We start from the raw sequence: 22,500 nt of genomic DNA on the forward strand, positions 1-22,500 counted from the left end.
CCTCCAACATCAAGTCACTTCTTCACATTCTACTGTAGGCTGCATCACATGAGAGGTAGGCAGGGAACCAAACGCAGAGAGAGAGAGAGAGAGAGAGACAGAGAGAGAGACAGAGAGGGGGAGAGAGACAGAGAGACAGAGAGAGAGACAGTGTGAGAGAGAGGGAGAGAGGGAGAGAGACATCATTGCTGATGACATCAGTGATGTCACTCAAGCAATTGTGATGTCATCAGTAGGTGATATCAGTGATGATGTCACAATTTCAACAGTGATATCATCAATGATGATGTTACAATGATGTCACTGATGATGTCACTTATGCATAGATATTGTGACATCATCACTGAGGTCATAAATCCTTCCCTACTGACGTTATAACTTGGACAATTCTCGTCTTTTAACCCATTCGCGTTTAAATCATCTTGTTGATTAACTTGCAATATGGCAAAAGCTGTCATGATCATAATTTTATCGGTCATTTTCTTGTCCTCGAAGATAAACTGTCAACAGGCAATCTTGCACATTTCAGATGGAACTACAAGTATGGAGTACTGCATTGTTCACAATGGCTCCTGGACCCCCCTGAAGGAGACTCTGGACACTGCTGTGCAGTATGAGCTGGTGATTCTGCCATTCACTGTGCTGTGCGACATGTCTGAGGTGAGGCCAGAGGAGGTCAGGGGCAAAGCGCTGGTGGTGATGAGAGGGGGCTGTGATCTCAGCCAGAAAGCGCTGGTTGCTCAGCACCTTGGGGCTACAGCTTTGCTCATTGCCAGCAAGACAACTTTGATCACTCCATCAGCCAAAGAGTCAGAGTATGCCAAGATCCAAATCCCCCTGGCTCTCATGAGGTACAGGGACTTCCTGGATGCCCAGCAGGTGTTTGGTGGAGGAATGACCGAGAAGATGTATGCTCCGCCTCACTCCAACATTGATCCAAGCGTCGTAGTCATGGTACTCATTTCCATATGCACAGTTGCCTTGGGAGGCTACTGCAGCGGGAAATGTGAGAGAGAGCAGTTGAGCAGTGGTGCGGCGGGCAGAGGAAAGGTTGAAAGCAAAGCAGACAACGGAGACTTTTCTCTTGACTCTCCTCTCAAAGCGGTTAGCTATGTAGCCCTGTCGTCTGCCATGCTAAACCTCACGTACTACTTCCGCAATGTCTTCATGTACATCGCCATTGCCGCATTCTGCATATGCTCCGCCATAGCGCTGTTTAGGTGCCTGGAAGCAGTGATGGACAGGATGGGGGGGTGTGGCACTATGACTTACTCTATCGGAACGTGTACCTTCTCTGTGAGGTCGCTCATACTGGCTGCAGTGTGCATTGCTGTAGCCGTGGTCTCGGTAGTCTACAGGCATGAAGACAGATGGATCTGGATCTTGCAGGACCTCCTCGGCATTGTGTTCTGCATTTGCTTCATAAAGACCATCTCGCTGTCCAATTTCAAGATCTCTGTGATTCTGCTGAGCCTCTTGCTTGTGTATGATGTCTTCTTTGTTTTCATCACTCCTTACTTCACCAAGAATGGTGTGAGCATGATGGAGCAGATTGTCTTGGGCCCTGATGAATTTGGAGAGAAGATGCCAGCTAACCTGGTGCAGGTCCCCGCCGAACCCCAGGCTCCCTCTGAGAACCTGCCCTCCATGATGCGTCTCCCACGGTTCTGGGCTCAGAACCTGTGTGGGATGGAGTTCTGCAGTCTGGGCTACGGAGACATCGTTGTTCCAGGTCTGCTTGTGGCCTACTGCAGCAGGTTTGATGTGTGGATCAACAGCACCAAGAAGGTCTACTTCATCAGCTGCTGCATAGCCTACCTGTTGGGGATGATAGTGGCATTTGCTGCCATGCTGTTGTCTGAGAAGGGCCAGCCTGCCATGCTCTACCTGGTCCCCTTCACCCTGATAACCATCGCTCTGGTGGCTGCGTGCAGGGGGGAGATGAAGCAGTTCTGGGCAGGAACCCCCTCTGAGAGGGAAGAGCTGATGGTTCCATAGGAGGAGAAAGGTGCTGACTGACGTGCAAGGAACCAACTGCCGGAGTTTTTTATGGTGTGGCCACTAGGGAAGCCAAAGTGTCTATAAGAGGTTCTGTCTGTCTGTCTATATGTACTGTATATCCCCCCGAAAGAAAGAAAGAAAGAATGTGGCCAGGTTGCCGATGATGTCATTCGTGGCCACTAGGGGCCAAGAGGCCAGGTCGCTGATGATGTCATATATGGCCAGGTCGCTGATGATGTCATTATGGCCAGGTCGCCGATGATTTCATACGTGCCTACTAGGAGCCAAGTGGCTGAAATGTGCTCCCAGCCAATTATGGCATAGTTTATAAACAAGTGCGAATTCGCAATAGCTGCAACAAGATATGCAAATTTCCAAAATGCCCTTTTTGTGGACTAACCAACAGAGTGACTTACAGAGCTGCTGGTCTTTTTGTGGACCAACCAACAGAGTGACTTACAGAGCTGCTGGTCTTTTTGTGGACTAACCAACAGAGTGACTTACAGAGCTGCTGGTCTGGTGGACCAACCAACAGAGTGACTTAAAGAGCTGCTGGTCTGGTGGACCAACCAACAGAGACTTACAGAGCTGCTGGTCTTTTTGTGGACCAACCAACAGAGTGACTTACAGAGCTGCTGGTCTTTTTGTGGACCAACCAACAGAGTGACTTACAGAGCTGCTGGTCTTTTTGTGGACCAACCAACAGAGTGACTTACAGAGCTGCTGGACTGGTGGACCAACCAACAGAGTGACTTACAGAGCTGCTGGTCTGGTGGACCAACCAACAGAGTGACTTACAGAGCTGCTGGTCTTTTTGTGGGCCAACCAACAGAGTGACTTACAGAGCTGCTGGTCTTTTTGTGGACCAACCAACAGAGACTTACAGAGCTGCTGGTCTTTTTGTGGACCAACCAACAGAGTGACTTACAGAGCTGCTGGACTGGTGGACCAACCAACAGAGTGACTTACAGAGCTGCTGGTCTGGTGGACCAACCAACAGAGTGACTTACAGAGCTGCTGGTCTTTTTGTGGGCCAACCAACAGAGTGACTTACAGAGCTGCTGGTCTTTTTGTGGACCAACCAACAGAGTGACTTACAGAGCTGCTGGGCTTTTTGTGGACCAACCAACAGAGTTACTTACAGAGCTGCTGGTCTTGTGGACCAACCAACAGAGTGACTAAAGCGCCCGGCATGGTTCTGCGCAACCTCGACTTGGCGCCCTGTCGCCGAATGGCGGCGACAGCGACACTGTGCATAAACTCATTCTGGTGAGCCTGCAGAAGGCTTTGCTAGATGAGGGACAAGCACTGTTAAATGAGGAAATGGCATTTCCTTATTCCTTACAACAAGGAGTTGATAAATATCTAGGACTTTTTTCTACTCCACCCTCTGCCGATCTGGAGAGAGCTGAAACTGGCTCCATGCTTCCTCCGAGACATGGGCAGTTAGCCAGCCGCTTCTTTTCACCTGACAGGGGAAGCTTCACCGGTAGGACATAGCACGTGGGAGGTTCACGCTATTCCAACCAGTTCCCCTCCCTCCGAACAGGCGCCCTTAACGACCAGAGGAGGAACCATATTAGCAACCAGGATATTGGAGGTGGAAGGAGGTGGAGGCCCTGGAACAATGGTGCCAGGACAACCACCTCTCTCTGAACGTCTCCAAGACAATGGAGATCATTGTAGAGACTACAGAAGGGGGAGGGGGGGGGGCACACCCCCCAATCACCATCAACGGCACAGTGGTGGAAAGGGTGGACAGCTTCAAGTACCTGGGAGTCAACATCCACCAGGACCTGACATGGGCCAACCACACCGCCACTGTTGTCAAAAAGGCCCAACAGCGACTACACGGACTCAGACGCCTGAAGAAATTCGGGCTAAGGCCAAAAATCCTCAGGGACTTCTACAGAGGCACCATTGAAAGCCTGCTGACTGGCTGCTTCACCACCTGGTATGGGAACTGCACCACCATGGACCGCAGGGCGCTAAGAAGGGTGAGGCGCGCGGCCCAGCACGTAACAGGATGTGAGCTGCCAGAACTGCAAGATCTGTACAACCAGCGGTGCCTCAGGAGGTCCATGAAGATCATCAAAGACACAAACCACCCCCACAACAGTCTGTTCTCCCTGCTACCCTCAGGGAGGAGATACAGGGTCCCAAGAGCACGCACAAATCGCTTGAGGGACAGTTTCTTCTCGCAGGCCACGAGACTCCTTACCATAATACAAATAGTGTAGTAGCCGTACTGTACCGCACTGCAGCTGCTACCATCACGTAAGACTAATGTTCAATAGTATATTAATTAGGCATATGCTATTTGCACCTAACAGAATGTTATTATGTTTAATTATGTTTAAAGTATGTTCATGCCATTTGCACATATGTGCCACTGTCTGTGGCGTGTCTTACTGCTTTATTGCTTGTTGCCTCGTTTTTTTTTGGTTTTTTAGCACTATGTTGTAACGGAGTCTACAGCACAAGAATTTCACACGTGATACTTGTACTACGGAGTGACAATAAAAATCTTGAATCTTGAATCTATTGCATGTTTTGGTGAAGGGGTTCCTATATGAAGGAAACCCCCGGGAGGCACGGGGAGAACATGCAAACTCCACACAGAAAGGCCCTTTTTGATGACCCCACCCGGGCGGTGGGCACTCGAGGACATGTGGACGGGCACGCACTCCTTCAGTATTCTTCAATATCTAGGACTTTTCATAGCAATATGGTTTCAATAGGTTAAAAAAAGGGTTAGCTTGCATCTATACACAGTGGTTTGAGAGGAAGAGCATCTCATTAACCTTCACACTTCCTTTTCATCCATTTCCTCCAACATCAAGTCACTTCTTCACATTCTACTGTAGGCTGCATCACATGAGAGGTAGGCAGGGAACCAAACGCAGAGAGAGAGAGAGAGAGAGAGACAGAGAGAGAGACAGAGAGGGGGAGAGAGACAGAGAGAGAGACAGTGTGAGAGAGAGGGAGAGAGGGAGAGAGACATCATTGCTGATGACATCAGTGATGTCACTCAAGCAATTGTGATGTCATCAGTAGGTGATATCAGTGATGATGTCACAATTTCAACAGTGATATCATCAATGATGATGTTACAATGATGTCACTGATGATGTCACTTATGCATAGATATTGTGACATCATCACTGAGGTCATAAATCCTTCCCTACTGACGTTATAACTTGGACAATTCTCGTCTTTTAACCCATTCGCATTTAAATCATCTTGTTGATTAACTTGCAATATGGCAAAAGCTGTCATGATCATAATTTTATCGGTCATTTTCTTGTCCTCGAAGATAAACTGTCAACAGGCAATCTTGCACATTTCAGATGGAACTACAAGTATGGAGTACTGCATTGTTCACAATGGCTCCTGGACCCCCCTGAAGGAGACTCTGGACACTGCTGTGCAGTATGAGCTGGTGATTCTGCCATTCACTGTGCTGTGCGACATGTCTGAGGTGAGGCCAGAGGAGGTCAGGGGCAAAGCGCTGGTGGTGATGAGAGGGGGCTGTGATCTCAGCCAGAAAGCGCTGGTTGCTCAGCACCTTGGGGCTACAGCTTTGCTCATTGCCAGCAAGACAACTTTGATCACTCCATCAGCCAAAGAGTCAGAGTATGCCAAGATCCAAATCCCCCTGGCTCTCATGAGGTACAGGGACTTCCTGGATGCCCAGCAGGTGTTTGGTGGAGGAATGACCGAGAAGATGTATGCTCCGCCTCACTCCAACATTGATCCAAGCGTCGTAGTCATGGTACTCATTTCCATATGCACAGTTGCCTTGGGAGGCTACTGCAGCGGGAAATGTGAGAGAGAGCAGTTGAGCAGTGGTGCGGCGGGCAGAGGAAAGGTTGAAAGCAAAGCAGACAACGGAGACTTTTCTCTTGACTCTCCTCTCAAAGCGGTTAGCTATGTAGCCCTGTCGTCTGCCATGCTAAACCTCACGTACTACTTCCGCAATGTCTTCATGTACATCGCCATTGCCGCATTCTGCATATGCTCCGCCATAGCGCTGTTTAGGTGCCTGGAAGCAGTGATGGACAGGATGGGGGGGTGTGGCACTATGACTTACTCTATCGGAACGTGTACCTTCTCTGTGAGGTCGCTCATACTGGCTGCAGTGTGCATTGCTGTAGCCGTGGTCTCGGTAGTCTACAGGCATGAAGACAGATGGATCTGGATCTTGCAGGACCTCCTCGGCATTGTGTTCTGCATTTGCTTCATAAAGACCATCTCGCTGTCCAATTTCAAGATCTCTGTGATTCTGCTGAGCCTCTTGCTTGTGTATGATGTCTTCTTTGTTTTCATCACTCCTTACTTCACCAAGAATGGTGTGAGCATGATGGAGCAGATTGTCTTGGGCCCTGATGAATTTGGAGAGAAGATGCCAGCTAACCTGGTGCAGGTCCCCGCCGAACCCCAGGCTCCCTCTGAGAACCTGCCCTCCATGATGCGTCTCCCACGGTTCTGGGCTCAGAACCTGTGTGGGATGGAGTTCTGCAGTCTGGGCTACGGAGACATCGTTGTTCCAGGTCTGCTTGTGGCCTACTGCAGCAGGTTTGATGTGTGGATCAACAGCACCAAGAAGGTCTACTTCATCAGCTGCTGCATAGCCTACCTGTTGGGGATGATAGTGGCATTTGCTGCCATGCTGTTGTCTGAGAAGGGCCAGCCTGCCATGCTCTACCTGGTCCCCTTCACCCTGATAACCGTCGCTCTGGTGGCTGCGTGCAGGGGGGAGATGAAGCAGTTCTGGGCAGGAACCCCCTCTGAGAGGGAAGAGCTGATGGTTCCATAGGAGGAGAAAGGTGCTGACTGACGTGCAAGGAACCAACTGCCGGAGTTTTTTATGGTGTGGCCACTAGGGAAGCCAAAGTGTCTATAAGAGGTTCTGTCTGTCTGTCTATATGTACTGTATATCCCCCCGAAAGAAAGAAAGAAAGAATGTGGCCAGGTTGCCGATGATGTCATTCGTGGCCACTAGGGGCCAAGAGGCCAGGTCGCTGATGATGTCATATATGGCCAGGTCGCTGATGATGTCATTATGGCCAGGTCGCCGATGATTTCATACGTGCCTACTAGGAGCCAAGTGGCTGAAATGTGCTCCCAGCCAATTATGGCATAGTTTATAAACAAGTGCGAATTCGCAATAGCTGCAACAAGATATGCAAATTTCCAAAATGCCCTTTTTGTGGACTAACCAACAGAGTGACTTACAGAGCTGCTGGTCTTTTTGTGGACCAACCAACAGAGTGACTTACAGAGCTGCTGGTCTTTTTGTGGACTAACCAACAGAGTGACTTACAGAGCTGCTGGTCTGGTGGACCAACCAACAGAGTGACTTAAAGAGCTGCTGGTCTGGTGGACCAACCAACAGAGACTTACAGAGCTGCTGGTCTTTTTGTGGACCAACCAACAGAGTGACTTACAGAGCTGCTGGTCTTTTTGTGGACCAACCAACAGAGTGACTTACAGAGCTGCTGGTCTTTTTGTGGACCAACCAACAGAGTGACTTACAGAGCTGCTGGACTGGTGGACCAACCAACAGAGTGACTTACAGAGCTGCTGGTCTGGTGGACCAACCAACAGAGTGACTTACAGAGCTGCTGGTCTTTTTGTGGGCCAACCAACAGAGTGACTTACAGAGCTGCTGGTCTTTTTGTGGACCAACCAACAGAGACTTACAGAGCTGCTGGTCTTTTTGTGGACCAACCAACAGAGTGACTTACAGAGCTGCTGGACTGGTGGACCAACCAACAGAGTGACTTACAGAGCTGCTGGTCTGGTGGACCAACCAACAGAGTGACTTACAGAGCTGCTGGTCTTTTTGTGGGCCAACCAACAGAGTGACTTACAGAGCTGCTGGTCTTTTTGTGGACCAACCAACAGAGTGACTTACAGAGCTGCTGGGCTTTTTGTGGACCAACCAACAGAGTTACTTACAGAGCTGCTGGTCTTGTGGACCAACCAACAGAGTGACTAAAGCGCCCGGCATGGTTCTGCGCAACCTCGACTTGGCGCCCTGTCGCCGAATGGCGGCGACAGCGACACTGTGCATAAACTCATTCTGGTGAGCCTGCAGAAGGCTTTGCTAGATGAGGGACAAGCACTGTTAAATGAGGAAATGGCATTTCCTTATTCCTCACAACAAGGAGTTGATAAATATCTAGGACTTTTTTCTACTCCACCCTCTGCCGATCTGGAGAGAGCTGAAACTGGCTCCATGCTTCCTCCGAGACATGGGCAGTTAGCCAGCCGCTTCTTTTCACCTGACAGGGGAAGCTTCACCGGTAGGACATAGCACGTGGGAGGTTCACGCTATTCCAACCAGTTCCCCTCCCTCCGAACAGGCGCCCTTAACGACCAGAGGAGGAACCATATTAGCAACCAGGATATTGGAGGTGGAAGGAGGTGGAGGCCCTGGAACAATGGTGCCAGGACAACCACCTCTCTCTGAACGTCTCCAAGACAATGGAGATCATTGTAGAGACTACAGAAGGGGGAGGGGGGGGGGCACACCCCCCAATCACCATCAACGGCACAGTGGTGGAAAGGGTGGACAGCTTCAAGTACCTGGGAGTCAACATCCACCAGGACCTGACATGGGCCAACCACACCGCCACTGTTGTCAAAAAGGCCCAACAGCGACTACACGGACTCAGACGCCTGAAGAAATTCGGGCTAAGGCCAAAAATCCTCAGGGACTTCTACAGAGGCACCATTGAAAGCCTGCTGACTGGCTGCTTCACCACCTGGTATGGGAACTGCACCACCATGGACCGCAGGGCGCTAAGAAGGGTGAGGCGCACGGCCCAGCACGTAACAGGATGTGAGCTGCCAGAACTGCAAGATCTGTACAACCAGCGGTGCCTCAGGAGGTCCATGAAGATCATCAAAGACACAAACCACCCCCACAACAGTCTGTTCTCCCTGCTACCCTCAGGGAGGAGATACAGGGTCCCAAGAGCACGCACAAATCGCTTGAGGGACAGTTTCTTCTCGCAGGCCACGAGACTCCTTAACATATACAAATAGTGTAGTAGCCGTACTGTACCGCACTGCAGCTGCTACCATCACGTAAGACTAATGTTCAATAGTATGTTAATTAGGCATATGCTATTTGCACCTAACAGAATGTTATTATGTTTAATTATGTTTAAAGTATGTTCATGCCATTTGCACATATGTGCCACTGTCTGTGGCGTGTCTACTGCTTTATTGCTTGTTGCCTCTTGTTTGTTTTTTTTGCACTATGTTGTAACGGAGTCTACAGCACAATAATTTCACACGTGATACTTGTACTACGGAGTGACAATAAAAATCTTGAATCTTGAATCTATTGCATGTTTTGGTGAAGGGGTTCCTATATGAAGGAAACCCCCGGGAGGCACAGGGAGAACATGCAAACTCCACACAGAAAGGCCCTTTTTGACGACCCCACCTGGGCGGTGGGCACTCGAGGACATGCGGACGGGCACGCACTCCTTCAGTATTCTTCAATATCTAGGACTTTTCATAGCAATATGGTTTCAATAGGTTAAAAAAAGGGTTAGCTTGCATCTATACACAGTGGTTTGAGAGGAAGAGCATCTCATTAACCTTCACACTTCCTTTTCATCCATTTCCTCCAACATCAAGTCACTTCTTCACATTCTACTGTAGGCTGCATCACATGAGAGGTAGGCAGGGAACCAAACGCAGAGAGAGAGAGAGAGAGAGAGAGACAGAGAGAGAGACAGAGAGGGGGAGAGAGACAGAGAGACAGAGAGAGAGACAGTGTGAGAGAGAGGGAGAGAGGGAGAGAGACATCATTGCTGATGACATCAGTGATGTCACTCAAGCAATTGTGATGTCATCAGTAGGTGATATCAGTGATGATGTCACAATTTCAACAGTGATATCATCAATGATGATGTTACAATGATGTCACTGATGATGTCACTTATGCATAGATATTGTGACATCATCACTGAGGTCATAAATCCTTCCCTACTGACGTTATAACTTGGACAATTCTCGTCTTTTAACCCATTCGCGTTTAAATCATCTTGTTGATTAACTTGCAATATGGCAAAAGCTGTCATGATCATAATTTTATCGGTCATTTTCTTGTCCTCGAAGATAAACTGTCAACAGGCAATCTTGCACATTTCAGATGGAACTACAAGTATGGAGTACTGCATTGTTCACAATGGCTCCTGGACCCCCCTGAAGGAGACTCTGGACACTGCTGTGCAGTATGAGCTGGTGATTCTGCCATTCACTGTGCTGTGCGACATGTCTGAGGTGAGGCCAGAGGAGGTCAGGGGCAAAGCGCTGGTGGTGATGAGAGGGGGCTGTGATCTCAGCCAGAAAGCGCTGGTTGCTCAGCACCTTGGGGCTACAGCTTTGCTCATTGCCAGCAAGACAACTTTGATCACTCCATCAGCCAAAGAGTCAGAGTATGCCAAGATCCAAATCCCCCTGGCTCTCATGAGGTACAGGGACTTCCTGGATGCCCAGCAGGTGTTTGGTGGAGGAATGACCGAGAAGATGTATGCTCCGCCTCACTCCAACATTGATCCAAGCGTCGTAGTCATGGTACTCATTTCCATATGCACAGTTGCCTTGGGAGGCTACTGCAGCGGGAAATGTGAGAGAGAGCAGTTGAGCAGTGGTGCGGCGGGCAGAGGAAAGGTTGAAAGCAAAGCAGACAACGGAGACTTTTCTCTTGACTCTCCTCTCAAAGCGGTTAGCTATGTAGCCCTGTCGTCTGCCATGCTAAACCTCACGTACTACTTCCGCAATGTCTTCATGTACATCGCCATTGCCGCATTCTGCATATGCTCCGCCATAGCGCTGTTTAGGTGCCTGGAAGCAGTGATGGACAGGATGGGGGGGTGTGGCACTATGACTTACTCTATCGGAACGTGTACCTTCTCTGTGAGGTCGCTCATACTGGCTGCAGTGTGCATTGCTGTAGCCGTGGTCTCGGTAGTCTACAGGCATGAAGACAGATGGATCTGGATCTTGCAGGACCTCCTCGGCATTGTGTTCTGCATTTGCTTCATAAAGACCATCTCGCTGTCCAATTTCAAGATCTCTGTGATTCTGCTGAGCCTCTTGCTTGTGTATGATGTCTTCTTTGTTTTCATCACTCCTTACTTCACCAAGAATGGTGTGAGCATGATGGAGCAGATTGTCTTGGGCCCTGATGAATTTGGAGAGAAGAGGCAAGCTAACCTGGTGCAGGTCCCCGCCGAACCCCAGGCTCCCTCTGAGAACCTGCCCTCCATGATGCGTCTCCCACGGTTCTGGGCTCAGAACCTGTGTGGGATGGAGTTCTGCAGTCTGGGCTACGGAGACATCGTTGTTCCAGGTCTGCTTGTGGCCTACTGCAGCAGGTTTGATGTGTGGATCAACAGCACCAAGAAGGTCTACTTCATCAGCTGCTGCATAGCCTACCTGTTGGGGATGATAGTGGCATTTGCTGCCATGCTGTTGTCTGAGAAGGGCCAGCCTGCCATGCTCTACCTGGTCCCCTTCACCCTGATAACCGTCGCTCTGGTGGCTGCGTGCAGGGGGGAGATGAAGCAGTTCTGGGCAGGAACCCCCTCTGAGAGGGAAGAGCTGATGGTTCCATAGGAGGAGAAAGGTGCTGACTGACGTGCAAGGAACCAACTGCCGGAGTTTTTTATGGTGTGGCCACTAGGGAAGCCAAAGTGTCTATAAGAGGTTCTGTCTGTCTGTCTATATGTATATCCCCCCGAAAGAAAGAAAGAAAGAAAGAATGTGGCCAGGTTGCCGATGATGTCATTCGTGGCCACTAGGGGCCAAGAGGCCAGGTCGCTGATGATGTCATATATGGCCAGGTCGCTGATGATGTCATATATGGCCAGGTCGCCGATGATTTCATACGTGCCTACTAGGAGCCAAGAAGCTGAAATGTGCTCCCAGCCAATTATGGCATAGTTTATAAACAAGTGCGAATTCGCAATAGCTGCAACAAGATATGCAAATTTCCAAAATGCACTTTTTGTGGACTAACCAACAGAGTGACTTACAGAGCTGCTGGTCTGGTGGACTAACCAACAGAGTGACTTACAGAGCTGCTGGTCTGGTGGACCAACCAACAGAGTGACTTACAGAGCTGCTGGTCTGGTGGACTAACCAACAGAGTGACTTACAGAGCTGCTGGTCTGGTGGACCAACCAACAGAGTGACTTACAGAGCTGCTGGTCTTTTTGTGGACCAACCAACAGAGTGACTTACAGAGCTGCTGGTCTTTTTGTGGACTAACCAACAGAGTGACTTACAGAGCTGCTGGTCTGGTGGACCAACCAACAGAGTGACTTACAGAGCTGCTGGTCTGGTGGACCAACCAACAGAGACTTACAGAGCTGCTGGTCTTTTTGTGGACCAACCAACAGAGTGACTTACAGAGCTGCTGGTCTTTTTGTGGACCAACCAACAGAGTAACTTACAGAGCTGCTGGACTGGTGGACCAACCAACAGAGTGACTTACAGAGCTGCTGGTCTGGTGGACCAACCAACAGAGTGACTTACAGAGCTACTGGTCTTTTTGTGGGCCAACCAACAGAGTGACTTACAGAGCTGCTGGTCTTTTTGTGGACCAACCAACAGAGTGACTTACAGAGCTGCTGGTCTTGTGGACCAACCAACAGAGTGACTTACAGAGCTGCTGGTCTTGTGGACCAACCAACAGAGTGACTTACAGAGCTGCTGGTCTTGTGGACCAACCAACAGAGTGACTAAAGCGCCCGGCATGGTTCTGCGCAACCTCGACTTGGCGCCCTGTCGCCGAATGGCGGCGACAGCGACACTGTGCATAAACTCATTCTGGTGAGCCTGCAGAAGGCTTTGCTAGATGAGGGACAAGCACTGTTAAATGAGGAAATGGCATTTCCTTATTCCTCACAACAAGGAGTTGATAAATATCTAGGACTTTTTTCTACTCCACCCTCTGCCGATCTGGAGAGAGCTGAAACTGGCTCCATGCTTCCTCCGAGACATGGGCAGTTAGCCAGCCGCTTCTTTTCACCTGACAGGGGAAGCTTCACCGGTAGGACATAGCACGTGGGAGGTTCACGCTATTCCAACCAGTTCCCCTCCCTCCGAACAGGCGCCCTTAACGACCAGAGGAGGAACCACATTAGCAACCAGGATATTGGAGGTGGAAGGAGGTGGAGGCCCTGGAACAATGGTGCCAGGACAACCACCTCTCTGAACGTCTCCAAGACAAAGGAGATCATTGTAGAGACTACAGAAGGGGGGGGGGCGCACACCCCCCAATCACCATCAACGGCACAGTGGTGGAAAGGGTGGACAGCTTCAAGTACCTGGGAGTCAATATCCACCAGGACCTGACATGGGCCAACCACACCGCCACTGTTGTCAAAAAGGCCCAACAGCAACTACACAGACTCAGACGCCTGAAGAAATTCGGGCTAAGGCCAAAAATCCTCAGGGACTTCTACAGAGGCACCATTGAAAGCCTGCTGACTGGCTGCTTCACCACCTGGTATGGGAACTGCACCACCATGACCGCAGGGCGCTAAGAAGGGTGAGGTGCGTGGCCCAGCACGTAACAGGATGTGAGCTGCCAGAACTGCAAGATCTGTACAACCAGCGGTGCCTCAGGAGGTCCATGAAGATCATCAAAGACACAAACCACCCCCACAACAGTCTGTTCTCCCTGCTACCCTCAGGGAGGAGATACAGGGTCCCAAGAGCACGCACAAATCGCTTGAGGGACAGTTTCTTCTCGCAGGCCACGATACTCCTTAACATATACAAATAGTGTAGTAGCCGTACTGTACCGCACTGCAGCTGCTACCATCACGTAAGACTAATGTTCAATAGTATGTTAATTAGGCATATGCTATTTGCACCTAACAGAATGTTATTATGTTTAATTATGTTTAAAGTATGTTCATGCCATTTGCACATATGTGCCACTGTCTGTGGCGTGTCTTACTGCTTTATTGCTTGTTGCCTCTTGTTTGTTTTTTTTGTTTTTTTTGCACTATGTTGTAACGGAGTCTACAGCACAAGAATTTCACACGTGATACTTGTACTACGGAGTGACAATAAAAATCTTCAATCTTGAATCTATTGCATGTTTTGGTGAAGGGGTTCCTATATGAAGGAAACCCCCGGGAGGCATGGGAAGAACATGCAAACTCCACACAGAAAGGCCCTTTTTGACGACCCCACCCGGGCGGTGGGCACTCGAGGACATGTGGACGGGCACGCATTCCTTCAGTATTCTTCAATATCTAGGACTTTTCATAGCAATATGGTTTCAATAGGTTAAAAAAAGGTTAGCTTGCATCTATACACAGTGGTTTGAGAGGAAGAGCATCTCATTAACCTTCACACTTCCTTTTCATCCATTTCCTCCAACATCAAGTCACTTCTTCACATTCTACTGTAGGCTGCATCACATGAGAGGTAGGCAGGGAACCAAACGCAGAGAGAGAGAGAGAGAGAGAGAGAGAGAGAGGGGGGGGGGAGAGAGAGAGATAGAGAGACAGAGAGAGAGACAGTGAGAGAGAGAGAGAGATAGAGAGACAGAGAGAGAGAGAGAGAGAGAGAGAGAGAGAGAGAGAGAGAGAGACAGAGAGGGGGGGGAGAGAGAGAGAGAGAGAGACAGTGTGAGAGAGAGAGAGAGAGAGAGGGGGAGAGAGAGAGACAGTGAGAGAGGGGGAGAGAGACAGAGAGAGACAGTGAGGGAGAGGGAGAGAGAGAGGGGGGGAAAGAGAGAGAGAGACAGTGAGAGAGGGGGAGAGAGAGAGGGGGGGAGAGAGAGAGAGAGAGGGGGGAGAGAGAGTGAGAGGGGGAGAGAGAGAGAGGTGGGAGAGAGAGAGTGAGAGAGGGGGAGAGAGACAGTCAGAGAGAGGGGGGAGAGAGAGTGGGAGAGAGACAGAGAGAGAGACACAGAGAGAGAGAGAGGCAGAGAGAGCAGGGGAGACGAGAGAGAGGAGAGCATCAGTGAATGCCCCAACGAATACCACAGACTGTGTGTGTGTGTGTGTGTGTGTGTGTGTGTGTGTGTGTGTGTGTGTGTGTGTGTGTGTGTGATTAACCTCCTTACTAATTCCGGCCCTCGACAGGGTAGCAGCACTACAAAGTGGATGGTCCAGCCGCCATCTGTCTGCGCCTCCCTCCATCCACCCCTCCCCGCGTCCTACTGCTGTGCCCTTGGGCAAGGCACTTAACCCTGCAACCTGCGCCCCAGGGGAACAGCGCACGGCCCTGCTGCACTGCCACCACCAGATGGGTCAATAGAGTTAATACTCGCCGCCATGGAAATTAATCGGACCGGACGACTGTCAATCCATTAATATAGCACGCACACACACACACACACACACACACACGCATACACACACACACGCGCACACAAACACACACATGACACGCGCACACACACACACACACACACACCGACACACACACGCGCACACACACACACACAGACACACGCGCACGCACGCACACACACACACACACACACACACACACACACACACACACACACGGGTGAGGCCGATGCTCACAGACCTGCAGTGGTTGGTTGGTGCATTATTCAGCCTAAGAGCTTGTTAAAGACGCTCACAGCAGACCGCTGATGAAAGATGGATGCCTTCAAAAAACAGTTTAGTTAGTTAGTCGTTATGTCAAGCAAGAAGGCTGCAGGCGAGGGGAGGGGCAGACGGGGGGGAGGGGCAGACGGGGGGGGGGGGCAGACGGGGGGGAGGGGCAGACGGGGGGGGAGGGGCAGATGGAGGGGAGGGGCAGATGAGAAGAGAGAAAGAGCAGCAATGAAAAGGAAGAGCAAAAGAAGAGAGGGAGAGATATGCATGAGAATGAGAGAGGAGGCTGGAGCAAAAGAGAGAGGGTGGGGGGAGAGTGAGGGAGAGAGAGACGAGAGAGAGAGAGGGGGAGGGTGGGGGGAGAGTGAGGGAGAGAGAGATGAGAGAGAGAGAGAGGGGGAGGGTGGGGGGAGAGTGAGGGAGAGTGAGGGAGAGAGAGACGAGAGAGAGAGAGAGGGAGGGTGGGGGGAGAGTGAGGGAGAGAGAGACGAGAGAGAGAGAGGGAGGGTGGGGGGAGAGAGAGGGAGAGAGAGACGAGAGAGAGAGAGAGAGGGAGGGTGGGGGGAGAGTGAGGGAGAGAGAGACGAGAGAGAGAGAGAGAGGGAGGGTGGGGGGAGAGTGAGGGAGAGAGAGACGAGAGAGAGAGAGAGAGATCTCAGTTGTATTAATTAATGAACTTTTCCCCGAGGCACAAGCAGCCATGAGACAACCTCTCCAAACCAAAACACAAGTCAGCAGTGTAACTCAGCACTGTGTGCAGAACAGCACTGTGTGCAGAACAGCACGGCATGTCAGCTGTCATCAGGAAAACACTTCACACCTCAACAAGAAAGACTTGACGAGTGAAGAAGACAGTAGAGACAGTTGTCAAACAGAGCTGTCAAAATTCAAAAAAGTCAAAATTATGACATCACGTTCAAATTCAGTGGCAAGCTTCTTTATCATTTGGATAACATTGTAAGGCATATTCTTTAAGTGGGGCAGCCGTTTATACAGTATTGATAGTATTCTGTTACATCACCACACGGCCATTTTGGTAGGAAAACAACAGGTGATTGTGATCAATTAACAGGTGATTACAATCAAGTGACACTTACAGCCAATGAGCTGTGTGCATTGTAGCGCCATATTGGTAGGAAAAAGGCTTGTAAACGAACAAAAAGGCTTGTGACATCATCAGAATACTATGAATACATGGGGCAGAATGAGACTAGGAGGCGGGGCTAGGGAAGAGGGGCTAGGAAGGGGATAGGAAGGTGGTAGAGAGTTGGGATTCGAGCGGTGGGTAGGGGGAGTGGCCAAGGGGATGTGGGTGGTGGGGGGGGGCAAGAAAGGGGAGGGGTTATGGAAACAAGTTGTCCGTTTGTAGCACGATGACCAATCAGGAGTAGCCTATGCATATATGGAGAGGGGGGCGGGGGAGAAGGGGCCGACCTGCGCAACCTGCACAGCTTACTTCAACACCTGCGTGTGATTTTTGTAATACTTGACAGAATTCTCCCCCCCATCATAATCATCCTTATTGTAATAAATGTTACTATTGCTAAAGATGCAATTCAATGATTTCACTGCAGCCTCTTTTTTTGTTATTCTTTGAGGACCAAATATCCAGTAGAGTAGAACCTAATTAACCATGCATATACTGTCGACCAATCAGAGCACTCGTTAAAACCTGGGTGTGACTCACACCTGTAAGTAGATTGGAATTCTAAATCTGCCTCATTCTGTTTTTCACATTTCCACAGTGAGTGCCAACATTTATAATCATTTGGGTAACTTTAACATTGACAGGTTCCTTTGGTAAATCAATTATATGATAAAAGTGAGAAATACAGACCTCATTGCACGGAACCTTTAAGGTTATGGCTGCTGTTGTTATAAATCATCCTCATTGCTCTTTCATTTATCTCCTTCCACCTTGCGCTTCCCTCTCTTCCTCCTTCCCTCTCCTTCGAAGTTAAATGAACCTTGTAGTCCGATTGATCGAGCAGTACACACACACATACATACATGCATACACACAGAGAGACACACACACACACACACACACACACACACACACACACACACACACACACACCCTTGTGAAGAAGACAAAGTGGGAGGTATATTATGGTGGACGGAGCCACTGACCCTCTCGTTGAGTTAATGAGCTTTTATTGACTTCAGCACCTGAGGCTGCTGCTGTAACTTATCACCGTTAGCACCTCGCTCCCCCGCCGCAACACACACACACACACACACACACACACACAAACACACTGGAACCTTACTTTCCGTGTGTAACACACACGGGGGGCTTTTCCCTTTGTCCTCTTCTGAAATGTGACCATTATACCTTTAAGGTGGCTTTCACATAAAGCTGTTTAGTCCGCTTTAACCGCGCCAGAGTTCGTTTCCTCGGATAATGCGCTTCGTTTGTGGTGGCGTGAAAGCGCAAACGAACTCTGTTGCGGAACAAACAAGCGAATTGTGGTCCGCTTGAAAACGTGGGTCTCGGTTCGTTTGCAAGTGAGCTTTAGTGCGGTTCGTTTGTGGTGTGAAAGCAAACGGAACCAAACTCAAGAGCAAATATAGGAAAGGCATCATGAGTAGAAGGTGGTAGAAGGAAGTAAAACAAACACTGCGGCTCGTCTCGTCTCATCTGCAGAATGATGTTGGACCCAACAGCTCGCTGCCTCGTCATCTGCTGCTCATATTGGGCGCATTCTTGTAAAACTTACCACTTACCACTTATCACGTACCCTATTTAAGCTGATTTGGTTGCTATTTCTTGTCAAACGGATTAGCCTCAATGCATACTGGGAGATTTCACATGTGTGGCTTTGTGCCTGTCTGCTGTCTGATGCAGGGACGTGCAGAGAACATTAGAGGGGCAGGGGCTCAAATTCATAAAAGGGCACTACAGCCGCCGTCCGGAGGGCGTCGGCGAAAATTTGAGGCAATTTGAAGGCCAATTTAGGGGTATAACTCATTTTAAATATTCCGATTTTAACCAGATTTAGAGGAATATCTCATTTTAGGATGAGACTTTGACAAACATACATACCTGATTCACGTTGACTGACTGATATATATGTCAGACTGTGTGCGCCTGTGCTGCTGCTGTCCGTCTGCATGGTTGCTCTGGCTGAGTGGAGTGCGCACTGCTGGAGTGGGTGGGGAAGGGCCACGTGCTTTTTTGGGTTGGTGCCTTCAGGGGCGGTTTAGAAAAACACTGCTCCATGCAGAGGCCTATTACAAATGGTTAGTGGTGTCACGATATTTGGTCGCACGATATATCGCGATATCGAAACGTCACGATATGCGTATCGTCAGAAAAAAATGATATCGTAAAAAAAAAAAAAAAAAAATTGCTCCTAAATAATAATAGAACAAATTTAGCAGAATTAACACGCATGAGTGAGGGGGTAGACTACTACTGGCATGGCAAAACAGCTCAAGGGGTACATAAGATTACATAAGTTTAGGGACCATTGAGCATGAGTTATTTAAGAAATAGATTGTATACTTTATTTTTCTTTCACCATGCAACAAACATTTAGTTTGTGACAGTGTGACACATTCTATTGCAAGAGAAGCATTATCTTCCATGTTGTTTTATAGTTATTATAATAACAATTTCCAAAAACAGCATTTGTTTTGTATTTTGTGTATTTCAAATGAAAGACCTTTTTTCCAGTATTTTCCCAGGGCTCCCTTGAAAAGAGGTTTCGATTTCAACGGGACTCACATGGTTAAATAAATGATAAATAAATACATAAAAATTATTTACTTGTGTTAAAAAGAATATTGTTAAAATATCGTATCGTATCGTTATTGTGAACCCAATATCGTGTATCGTATCGTATCGTGAAATTAGTGTATCGTGACACCCCTACAAATGGTGCATTCAAGGCCAAGAGAGCTCGGAAAAGGCATTTCTCTTTGAATGCTGCCTTCAGTGATGGCATGGAAAGGGCAATTTCCATACAAAGCACCATTAGAAATGCATTCATGGTCAGGAAAGGGCACTTTTTATTTAATTTTTTCATGTGTCTGAGCTGTTTGTTTTGTTCATGTGTTGTTGGAATGAAAATGAAAAATGTATTATAAAAAAAAAAAAAAAAAAAAAAACTAGAACGACCGCAACGCAGACTTATGCCTCCGCCATTAGTTCATTCTTGAGTCCAATTGCATGTTGGAGCCAAATAGGAAGAAATTGCATCAAGGCGTTTCTGTGCAGAATTGGATATTTGAGCCAAATGTGAAGAAATTTAGTCAATGTGTTACTGAGATATGGCATTACCGAGCTTGAAAATGGCATTTGTTAGGTCACTGTGACCTTGACCTTTGACCTTTGATAACCAAAATGGAATCAGTTCATCCTTGAGCCTAAGTGAATGTTTAAGGCGAATCTGATGAAATTCCGTCCAGGCGTTCCTCAGATATCGCGTTAACAAGCTTGAAAATGGCGTTTGAGAGGTCACAGTGACCTTGACCTTTGACCTTTGACCACCAAAATCTAAACAGATCATCCTTGAGCCTAAGTGAATGTTTAAGGTGAATCTGATTAAATTCCGTCCAGGCATTCCTCAGATATCGCGTTAACAAGCTTGAAAATGGCGTTCGAGAGGTCACAGTGACCTTGACCTTTGACCTTTGACCACCAAAATCTAATCAGATCATCCTTGAGCCTAAGTGAATGTTTAAGGCGAATCTGATGAAATTCCATCCAGGCGTTCCTCAGATATCGCGTTAACAAGCTTGAAAATGGCGTTCGAGAGGTCACAGTGACCTTGACCTTTGACCTTTGACCGCCAAAATCAAATCAGATCATCCTTGAGCCTAAGTGAATGTTTAAGGCGAATCTGATGAAATTCCGTCCAGGCGTTCCTCAGATATCGCGTTAACAAGCTTGAAAATGGCGTTCGAGAGGTCACAGTGACCTTGACCTTTGACCTTTGACCACCAAAATCTAATCAGATCATCCTTGAGCCTAAGTGAATGTTTAAGGCGAATCTGATGAAATTCCGTCCAGGCGTTCCTCAGATATCGCGTTAACAAGCTTGAAAATGGCGTTCGAGAGGTCACAGTGACCTTGACCTTTGACCTTTGACCACCAAAATCTAATCAGATCATCCTTGAGCCTAAGTGAATGTTTAAGGCGAATCTGATGAAATTCCGTCCAGGCGTTCCTCAGATATCGCGTTAACAAGCTTGAAAATGGCGTTCGAGAGGTCACAGTGACCTTGACCTTTGACCTTTGACCACCAAAATCTAATCAGATCATCCTTGAGCCTAAGTGAATGTTTAAGGCGAATCTGATGAAATTCCGTCCAGGCGTTCCTCAGATATCGCGTTAACAAGCTTGAAAATGGCGTTCGAGAGGTCACAGTGACCTTGACCTTTGACCACCAAAATCTAATCAGATCATCCTTGAGCCTAAGTGAATGTTTAAGGCGAATCTGATGAAATTCCGTCCAGGCGTTCCTCAGATATCGCGTTAACAAGCTTGAAAATGGCGTTCGAGAGGTCATAGTGACCTTGACCTTTGACCTTTGACCACCAAAATCTAATCAGATCATCCTTGAGCCTAAGTGAATGTTTAAGGCGAATCTGATGAAATTCCGTCAAGGCGTTCCTCAGATATGGCGTTAACAAACATCCGTACGGACGGACGGACGGACATCCGGCCGTACGTACGTACGGACGGACAACCCGGATCCATAATGCCTTCGGCCTGGCTTCGCCGGCGGAGGCATAAAAAAAAAAAAAGGGGGGCACTTTTTACAGACTGAAAAAAAGGCAGGGGCTCAAGCCCCCTTTCATGTCTATGTGTGCACGTGCCTGGTCTGATGCGCGAGAGAGAGGGAGTGAGAGAGAGAGAGAGGGGGGACAGAGAGTGAGATGGCAGAGGAGAGCTCTGCTCAACCGGTGCACTGAATAGGCCTAAATGCTAAAGCGCTAAATTAACGCCAGGGCGGAAGATATCGTTAGGCCGGTATTTAAGGCCGAAACGCCCATTCTGGCCTATTCTGGCACTGCGCCACGCCTCTTTGGCGTAAAGCGCATTTCGGGGCCTAAAACCATGTTGCTATCTTCCCGAGGCAGGAGCAAGGCACGTTTTTTTTGCGTTTAACGCCAGTTTTTGCGCCTAAGGCCTGTACCAAGATAGGGCCCCAAATCTGCAAAGAAATCAGCAGGTAAACGATCCAGATCACCTGAACTCACAATCATAGAAGTTAGATGGATTGCCCATCTGAAATGTCTCCACTCCTCGTCTCTGAACTTTCACCTCTATTCACACACACACACACACACACACACGCACACGCACACGCACACACACACACACAGGAAGCTCTGGTCCACTCGAGACATACCGCTAATGTACAGAATACAGATATCTAATCTACTGCTTCCCATCCCATGGGGGAGTGTGTGTGTGTGTGTGTGTGTGTGTGTGTGTGTGTGTGTGTGTGTGTGTGTGTGCGCGCACATACGTGTGCATTAACGCACACGTATGTGGGAATGATGAATAATGAAGTCTGCATGTGTAATAATGATAATGTGCTCTGTGCTGACAAGTGTGTTCATTTCCACTTCACATTGACATGTTAGTGCAGACTGGGATTCAATCTGTGACCTTTTGGGTGCTGGATGTCTTTCCAATTATCATGCCAACCTGATTATGCAACCCTGTGTGTGTGTGTGTGTGTGTGCGTGTGTGTGTGTGTGTGTGTGTGTGTGTGTGTGTTCAGGGGCAACACACAACTCTATTTAGAGTCTCTACATGCATATGATTATGTGTGTAGTAGTAGGTAAACCTGTACTAACTCTGGCTGATAGTGATTTGTATTAGGGATGTCAGCGGTTAACCGCCGTGAACGTCTCTGAG

General features: G+C 48.7%; 1 protein-coding gene and 3 pseudogenes across 4 annotated transcripts in view; 3 read left to right on the top strand and 1 right to left on the bottom strand.

Moving 5' to 3' along the window:
- The window catches only part of nrn1la (neuritin 1-like a), a gene marked incomplete at both ends in the record, with an annotated part of 104,218 nt that overhangs the window by 67,194 nt on the left and 14,524 nt on the right, over positions 1-22,500 (bottom strand). The window lies entirely within an intron of this gene.
- LOC310792408 (signal peptide peptidase-like 2A pseudogene) lies at positions 442-1,998 on the top strand (annotated as a pseudogene). The gene has a single exon. The product of its transcript is annotated as a signal peptide peptidase-like 2A pseudogene (transcript).
- Positions 5,264-6,820, top strand: LOC310792409 (signal peptide peptidase-like 2A pseudogene; annotated as a pseudogene). The gene has a single exon. The product of its transcript is annotated as a signal peptide peptidase-like 2A pseudogene (transcript).
- On the top strand, positions 10,090-11,646 carry LOC310792410 (signal peptide peptidase-like 2A pseudogene; annotated as a pseudogene). The gene has a single exon. The product of its transcript is annotated as a signal peptide peptidase-like 2A pseudogene (transcript).

This window comes from Poromitra crassiceps (assembly GCF_964638095.1).
Source record: "Poromitra crassiceps genome assembly, chromosome: 18".
Lineage (NCBI taxonomy): Eukaryota > Metazoa > Chordata > Actinopteri > Beryciformes > Melamphaidae > Poromitra > Poromitra crassiceps.